Source organism: Strix aluco, chromosome 3, assembly GCF_031877795.1.
Source record: "Strix aluco isolate bStrAlu1 chromosome 3, bStrAlu1.hap1, whole genome shotgun sequence".
NCBI lineage: Eukaryota > Metazoa > Chordata > Aves > Strigiformes > Strigidae > Strix > Strix aluco.
In genome coordinates, this window is record NC_133933.1 from 61180552 (window position 1) to 61189543 (window position 8992).

Consider the following 8992-nt stretch of genomic DNA (forward strand, 5'->3'; position numbering starts at 1 on the left):
CCTTTCTGGAGCTTCAGATTATTTTGGTTCCTCTAGTTATGCTTCAGCATTGTTTGGAGCTGAACAGAAGTTCTTCATTTCGTAGAAGGTTGGGGGTTTGCAACAACAATTAATAATTTGGAAGATTCAAAGTAATTTGCACATCTGACATTTAACTCTGTGGCATATATGGCACACAGTTTTTCTATGTTTTACCTATAACTGTACTCTAGTATTTAAAGACTATTTTTAGGACTCTAGTGATACACACGTCTATGTATGTATTAACATTTCAGCAAGTGAGCATTTTATTTTCTACTTTCTATTAGGTTTTTTGGGGGGATGGGCAAAAATCCAGTGGTGTGAAACTGATTCTTGTCTTGAAAGCTGTAATTCCGTTTGAATGGAAACTGTGAAGTGTTTGAGGAGAAAACAGAAGTCAGAGACTTGTTATTTTTTAGAAAAATTGGCAGAACATAGTTAGATATATTCAAGGAAAGGTCATTCACTGTCTTTCTGATATGAAAGGTTAAATACAATGTACACTACAGTTTAGTAATCCTGCTACTGAAATTCTGCAGGAATATATTACAGTTTATATAGATGTTGGTAACAGCAGGAGACTGGGATCAGTAGCTCATTACCTTCTACAAACACAGGATATAATCCTTGCCTCAAAGAGCTTACTATCTGCACAAAGACAGGCCAAGATTAAGATCAGAGGTCACAACACAGAAGCAAATAGGACAGAGCGAAGTTCGGATATAATGTGTAAACTGGTTAACAGTAGGAGAGCTGTTCTGATTTTTCTGTTTTAATACTGATATGGCACCTAGGACTTCTGTGGCATAATATGACCCATAGCAGAAGGCTCTTGCAGAGGTACATCTGTAGGAGAAGAAAAAAGAAAGACTGCTAAAATAGAAAACACTGAAGCATCTCAGGAAAGGGTGGGTCAAACCAAGTTTGAGATAAGCAAGTAAGCATCAATTCTTTGGTATTTCTGCACATCTCCCAAACAAGAAAGCTTAACTGAAGTATAACATGTGAGCAAGAGGCAGATACAGCTCCATATGAATGGAAAAGCAGAAACACCTCTGTTTTCCCCATTAAATCTGTGCCTTTGAGTGAAACAAAGGCAAAAGTTCAGTTGCTTCAGAGATACACTGCTGCTGTTATTTTTGTGACCTCTAAGGAGACACAAGAGCCCTAAAGTTTTGTCACTAGCCATGGTAATGAGGAAGTATGGAAATAATTGTTTACGTTTGATGTATGTACTTTCCCAGTAACTACAGCCACCACTTGAAAAGAAAAAAATTGAGCCACAACTGACTTCCTTTAACAAAGCGTGACTAAGATGGGTTAATGTGGTGTCTACCCGAAGCATGAACGTATGTGTATGTTTCCTGGGGCCTGATCCACCAAAGCCCCATAGACCCACAACGATCACTCTCACGCTGACCTTGGAAGTTCTCCAGGGACTCACGCTTTGTTCGGTGCCTCACCCAGCCAGATCCTCCTTGGGGTCAGGCACTCTTAACCTTCTCCCCAGATGCATTTAAATACTAACAGGGTGCTGCTCCTTCCCTGTGCACTTCTGCTCTCCCTGACCCAATATCAAAGCACTAGTTTCTTTGAGCAGTGTACTCGCTGTCGGGCTGTGGAACTCAGCGTGGCTCTAGTGAAGTTCACAGGAAGATGCTCCTAAGGTCACAAAGTACAAAAAAATCCTTTGAGGATTCTCATATTTAATGAAGAGAAAGTAATGCTGCATGAAGGTGTACAGTCGTGATGAGATTCTTGTGTCTTTATTAAGTGCAGCAGTTCAAACCACTACTAGCACTTAGCACAATTACTTAAAGTAAAAATAAAATAGGTTGGTTTTTTTTTTTAAAGTCTCAAATGTATTCGGGTTCATCGGTAATTTATACCTATCCACTGGTATTTTATACTCAGCAACACAGAATTGCCATTGACATATATAATCTCCAAAGGTAATATTAAACAAACAAACAAACTCAGATGCTAGAACAGGAATTAAAAGAACAGGAGGGAAGTGGAGAGATTATTACTTCTGCTTTCACATCTAGCAGACTTTGCAAAGGTGAGAATTGAATCACTCCAGGGTGCAGCACCATGCTCATTCTGGAGAGCTCCTTTTTCCAGAGGAAACTTCGGTGCTTTAAGGAATATGTCAAACATCCCATATGACAGTGGATATGGACTCCTACCAGAGAAAAGTGGGTAACTCTACAATTAACACTGTACCTCATAAACCAGCTTTGTCATGTTATTCAGCACATGAAACAGTACAACAAACAAAAAAGCCTTTCTGTTTGCCAATTAAAATAATATATTCTGATATTCTCTGTGCAGTGGCAATATTTTAACATAGCTCATCAGCATTTATAGTTTGGGATCTCTTTAAATGTTAAAGTGCACATAAGAATCACAAAAATAATTACCAGAGATCATAGAAAGCAGACAGGCCATCACTAGTACTACTACAGGAAAGTCAGTGCCTGTTAAGAGTCTTGCAACAGGCTCAGCACTTGGAAAGTGCTGGCAAGCAGCCAGAAACACCACATACAATTTCCCTACAAGCCACATAGGTATAAACCCCTCACAGTGATGAGCACTGGAGTTTCCCTCAGCGTCACATAGGTGATTTACATAAGTAATTCCTCATCAGTTTGCAAAATCTGGTCTATTATAGCAGACTACTAACAGTCCTTACATGCACTTTTCCCCAGCATGAATATGGTTGAAAATATGGTTGTCAAAATCCTAGTAACAACCTTGTCTGTTAGTATTTCAGCAGGTCTTACCTCTGGGGAGTTACCACACATACCAGGGAACATATGGACTCTATGCATCTTTGTTGCGGTGCACTTGTCCTTTTTGCATCACCACTACATGCAGCCCAGCCTAAAACCGGCTTCTCGGGAGTGCACAGGCATAGCCACATCTTCCTCGATTAACTACGTTTTGGCCTGCAGCGTGTGACTGAGCAGAAAAACGGGGATCTCCGCAACACACACACGTGCACTTGAGGAGGCGAACCACAGCCCTCCTCCTGGGTCTTCTACCCCCGTACTCAGAAAGGGCAAAACCTCAAATCCACCCCCAGGAAAACTGACGAACTCCGCAATCACGGCAGCGAGTTTCGGATTAACCTCAAGAGAGTTTGGCGTTGGGGAGGAGGCGGATGGGGGGTGCGGGGGCGCAGCCGGGAGCGGCTGCCCCGTGGGGGTCCCTCGTTCCTGGCCGCGATGCAGCCACCCGCGGGCTCACCCTGGGCTCACCGCGGCGGCGGCCCCCACCGAACGCCCGCAGATCCCGGGGAGCTCCAGCCCGGGCCCCGCTCCGCACCGCCGCGCCCTACCTCCTACCTCCGCCCGCCGCTCCGCGCTGCTCCGCGCCGCTCCGCGCCTCGGTGCGCCTCCCTGGTTACCGAGCACGACGCGCCGCCCCGCCCCGCGGCGAGGAAGCAGGTGCGGGGGTGGGGAGAAGGCGGCGAGCGGGGCCGCGTGTGCGTGGGGCGCGGGGGCCTCTGCCGTGCCCTTGCGGCGCTGCCCAGGCCGCGGCCGCCTCCTTCGGGCTGCAGCCCGGCCCCCCCCCCCGCCGCCCCCCACCGTGCCGTGCCCCGCCGTGCCGTGCCCTGCCCCGGCGCCCGCCGCTGTCCTTGGGCGCATGGCGGGGGGCCGCGCCCCGCCCCGCCCCGCCGCGGCTGCAGCAAGGCCGGGGCAGCTTGTCCGGGGGCGGCTGCTTTGGCCGCAGTGCCGGGGAACCGGGGGATGGGGCACCGGCCTCAGCCCCGAGCCTCAACGCCCCCGAAGTGCGCTCTGGCCGGTAGCCGCAGTACTTCGAGCCGTCACTGCTAATTACTGTCACTAGTCATATAACTGTCATTATTGTTGCGTTTCGTAGCCTGCTGCAGGGCATTACCTTTGGCGTAGGCTCCAGCGCATCATCGTGCATAAGGCAGGGAGCTGCACAAGCAAACTGGGGCACCGGCACTTACGTAACAGCAGCAGGACAGAAATATTCGAAGGAGGTAGCGAGACGGTCTGCCACTTCTGAGCTCAAACCACACTGGCCATGCAACAGTGCTTATGCCACTGGTATGAAATGTGATTCTGCCTCTTCAAAAGACATTGCACAACCCCCCAGCCCTGGTTATGCTTTTTCCCTCCTTCATTTTTATTGATACACATAAGGCTAGTTTCATGCTGGAGACAGAAGGATATTTTTCTGCTTAAGAGAGGGATCATTGGGAAAGAAAAACACTCATCCAGAGCTGAAATGGAGAAGTTGGGAGAAACGGTGCCAATGCACCTCTTAGTTTTCATCTTTTCTGGCAGTGCTGCAGTGATTCTACAACATTAGCATGCAGGGTGTTTACTGAGTGGATGGATGAAATCTGAGTTAGGCAGCAGAGATTACTCAGCATCATCCCTCCCGTTAGCGCTAGTCACGTTGACATTGGTGCTACCCTTCTGATATGAACACTTACACCTGTGGCACATATCCCAACACAATACGCAGTTACGGATCACACGCTTGGAGCCAGGATACTGTGTGGAAGAAGCAGACATACCCGAAGCCACAGCAAGGATTCTTGTGAAACTGGGGTGTATGTATCTAGGTCACATCCAGCCATCCACAAAAATTCTCTCTTCCTGATGATGAGTGTAGCCAGGCTTATTGGACCTGAAATTTTTCTACTCTTGAGGGTTGTGGGGTTTCTGTTTTGGTTTCATTTGTGTGTGTGTGTGTGTGTGTGTGTGCAGGAGGGGAACTGCAAAGCCTTTTTCATCCAGTGCTTTCTTATCTCTGTTGTTTGTCCTGCTTCTTTGCCTTACCCCATGCCAGTTCAAGCATCAAAGATGGCAAAAGAAGTGAATGCTGACATGCTTCTGAGATTCCCCTCCACTTACATCTTTTTGCTGAATAGATTTCTCACTTTGCTGTCTCTTTCAGAAAATACCATTTTATTTTATCTTCCTAGGTTAAGAGTATGAGTATTAACATGAGAGAACAACTTCACTACAGAAGCTTAGGCTTCGTACAATAATACTACTATCATTTGAAGCAATTCAGCAAAGAAAAGTACTTGCTAGTGTAAGCTTTCTCCATTCTCTAAATTGCAGTACTATATGCTGAGCTGCGTGTTTTAAATGTTCAGCTAAAATGATTGAGGTATATTCTGCCTATAAGTTATAGCAGGAAACCCATAGAAACCTTACTGATTTCTGTATAGCTATTTTGAGTTTCATATGCAGAAAAGAAGATGTGGCTTATTTAAATATTTTCCTCTTTGTATATTACATGAGAATATAATGACACTCCACTTCATCCTATTTGTTCTTATACCAAACAATCAACTCCAGCTGTGGACAGAGCTGGAGTCCACCTTGTACGAAAAGTAAGGTGATAGACATTATAAGCTTCACTGCATTTACCCAGACTTTTTTGTGAGAAAAAAGGTTGTCTTCACTATCCTAGGGACAACTTACTACAACTTATCACCATTACTTACTTTATTTTATTTTGTTATTTTGTTAAAAAAATTACAAACTGAAACTGTTGCCACTAGGGTGTTTGTAGATAGCCCTTCTGGAAGGAAAGGGGATTGCATTTGCTAATATATAGCAATTCTGGCAAGGGGTCCCCTCACTTTCCATGCATGCTCTCACATCATGACTGGGAATTTTTGGAAAGGAAAAGCTAGAAACATATTCAGATATTTTTATTCATTTTAAATTAATGACATCCTTAGTCTAAGCATCTACTTGATTCCATTATGATTTTAAACATGCTTAATGTTAAATGGTCATATTAAATGAGGATTCTTTACTAGATGTTGGCATTGGTTAAGGCAAGAAGTATTACTTCCACTGCAGAGACAAGAAAGAAAAGAAGAAGTAGAGTAACAGGGAATTAGAGGCCTCTTACTGTGTCCAAAGCAAATTATTTAGCATGCAGCACACTTCCAAGAGCCCTCAGGTAAGAAGGCCTCAGCTAAGACCAGGTGTCAGCCAGATGAACTGCCCCAGTGAACAAGTCTAGCCAGGCACTGAAGGAAGGCTAGTGTGTTCCTCCTCTAACAAACCCATCTTCTAAGTGCTCTGGTAAAGCACGACAAACCACAAGGAAATACAGTCAGTATCACCAACACTGGCTCTGTGTCGTGGACGACACAGCACCACTGAGCGCTGCTGCTTTTGGCTGAGACATGAGTCAGGCCTTTCTTTGGCACTGAAGAATTCAGCGCACTCTTCCTCAGAAGAGAAACACTGCCTTTAAAGGAGGTAAAGTAATGTTTTGGTTTGCCTCCCTGTTGTATCACTCTGTGCTTGGTCCAATTCTGGTCACTAGACTTCAAGAAAGATCTAAATCAAGTGGAGACAATCCAGAGGACAGCCGTGAGAATGGTGGAAGGTCTAGAAAACATGATCCAAGAGAAAAGACTGAAATAGCTGTTTAATCTAGAGATTAGAAAGTGATGGGATGTATAAAAGCATTCAAAACCATAAAGGAGCACTACAAAAGGCAGGGAATAATCTCTTCTCAGTGTCCATAGTGGATAGGACAAGTAACTTGCCTACCTTGCAGAAGATGATACTGTCATATCAGAACTGAAAATTTTAGGAGGAAATAAAGCTTTGTACCACATACTGTAAGGAGGAAGTGGGATTTAGCATCACGGGAGATTTTAAAGTACAGACTACACAAGCGTCTTCCTGGAAAGCATTTTTTTAGTTTTGATACCTCGTCAGGGTGAAGAACAGGATATCTCTTTAGGTGTCTTGATCTCTTCCAAATCTATTTGCTGTGACTCTGTGAATGTTGAGACTGGTTTGGGCAACAGAGCATACTCTTCTTTCTGCAGGTTTTGCAGCAAGCAGTAGTTGCCACTTCCTTCCTGTCCTAAACTGCCACACAGTATCGATGTGCAACCTTAAAACATTGCCACACACCTCCTGAGAGATGCGCGCAGTTCTACATCTCCTCTTCACATACTGAATCAAGTGTAAATGTATAAGCTGTATAACTATGAATTTTTCTACATAAAGGTGTTGCGTATTGTATGTAAATATAGTTGTATGTGTTTATGTTTTATATTTAAATGTAACAAAACTTGGGTGAACAAACTTTGATGATAAAGATACAATTAGAAGCCAGAGTATATATCCCCTGTAACACACATTATACTGAATTACATGAAGTATAGCAATAGACCATTTAACTTCCCTTGCATTGTGCTGAAATGAATGAAAGTCATGGGATGACATTATTCAAAAGTGAAGTGGGAGTAGAAAAAATTCAGGAAAAAAAATCATCAGCTAGTATATAATACCATGGTATACAACATGTTCTTGTAAGTGAACTTATCAAACTTCTGGGTTTAGAAATGCCCAAACAGGATTTAAAGCTCAGTAAATGCACAGAATGAGCTCAGTCTAGCATATGGCAGAGTCTAGATAACACAAATGGCATTTATTTCTAATGTTAGTCACCTCATTATTGTCAAGAAACTCATTATATCTATCTGAAATTTATTGTTATGTCAGTTTTTCTACATTTATGCTTCATAAATTACACTAGAATGGAAAACAATTCTAAAATATCAAACTCCTAAACAGGAATGAAAAGTGGATAGCCCAATATTGTTTTAAATAGGACTAGAAAGTTACTATTTAAAGGTTATAAGCAAGCAGAAGTGCTACCAATCTAAAAATTATATACATTCTGGTAGAAGCTGCCAAATCCAGCAGTTGAATAGCAGCACGGCTGCCACAGCTCCACATCCCCACATGCAGACAGTAGCAAGGCTGAGTATGTACTCCCAATAGGTGCACATACTCACCATATACATACACATATATACATGTCTACATGTCCAGTGGGGACCAAAACCACAGCACATCTGCAGATACTAATGGTCTAATGCAGACAGAACTGGCCCGATCCTGTTTCCCTCCTAGCTGATCAGGGTGAAAGCCTGTCAGTGGAAAATATATGCAAATACATATTCATCCATAAAGTGTGGATCCCTCCAGTAGCTGACATTAAACACTCAGATGGGCCAGTGCCTGGCCCCTGGATCCCAGTCTGCCCAGCTGCCAGCACCTGGGCTTGCCAGCTCCCGAGGTCAGAGCCCTGCTTCACCTGCTGGTGCAGACTCGCATCACAGGCATGGACACACACAGGGACACGCCATACTCACCTCGAAGGGCTGGCTTTAGCCATTTGGTCTCTCCAGCAGCTGACCCCATGCTCCTCTCCTCTCCTACTTGCCCCTTACACTGACACTCTCCTGCGCAAAAGTCTCTCCTGTAACTGGCCCAGACCTACGGCCTTACTGGATCTCAAGCTGACCTGGCCTGGTCCTCCAGTAGCCAGCTCTCAGACCCCCTGTATTACAGACACTCCAGTATTTGGTTCCTCGGCTTCTATCCTACTTTGTGGATGATGCAGTTTGACGGCTTTTTGTGAGCACACACACCGACATTCACACCCACACCCACTGTGCAGATTCCCCAGTCTCTCCAGGTGCTGGCAGCAGAGTTGCCTGGGCCCCTGTGGCCCCTGGTCCCACTCCAGTCGCTGCACACCCCCGTGCACACAGAATAGGGAGACAGGAAAATAGCTAGAATAGCTAGTTTAATGAGAAGCCAGGGCAGACTGCGCTGATAGGTGCAGGGAATGGCCAAACCAGCGTACTGACCAGTTTGCAGGATACATTTTATCTCCTTTCCCACACTCCTCCACGCACCCTTGTGCCTCCATGCTCCTGTGTGTTGTGGAGATGAGTCTTTAAACACATAACCTGACATTTTTTAACAATGCTTCAGCTTAAATAAAGACAAAAAATCTGTTTAAAAATTCAGATCGAACACCGTAAGAGTAATTTTTTTGACATGAACCAGTAGTACAAAGCAAACATGATCCGATAGTGCCACCGTGTGGACTATATCAAAAAGGTCTTTCGTGCTGGGCTAAAAAG

At 44.6% G+C, this 8992-nt stretch overlaps 1 protein-coding gene across 14 annotated transcripts in view; it reads right to left on the bottom strand.

Moving 5' to 3' along the window:
- SYNE1 (spectrin repeat containing nuclear envelope protein 1) overlaps nt 1-3987 on the bottom strand; it is a 322087-nt gene extending 318100 nt beyond the window's left edge. For 12 of the 14 annotated variants that reach the window (XM_074818787.1, XM_074818786.1, XM_074818777.1 and 9 more), the window contains exon 1: nt 3372-3526. The gene's annotated coding sequence lies outside the window, so the exon portion shown is untranslated. Of the gene's footprint in view, nt 1-2807; nt 2943-3371; nt 3527-3927 lie in introns of those variants that run through there. The other 2 variants (XM_074818773.1, XM_074818774.1) reach the window with 2 other exon arrangements.
- Between the last annotated feature and the right edge of the window lie 5005 nt (nt 3988-8992).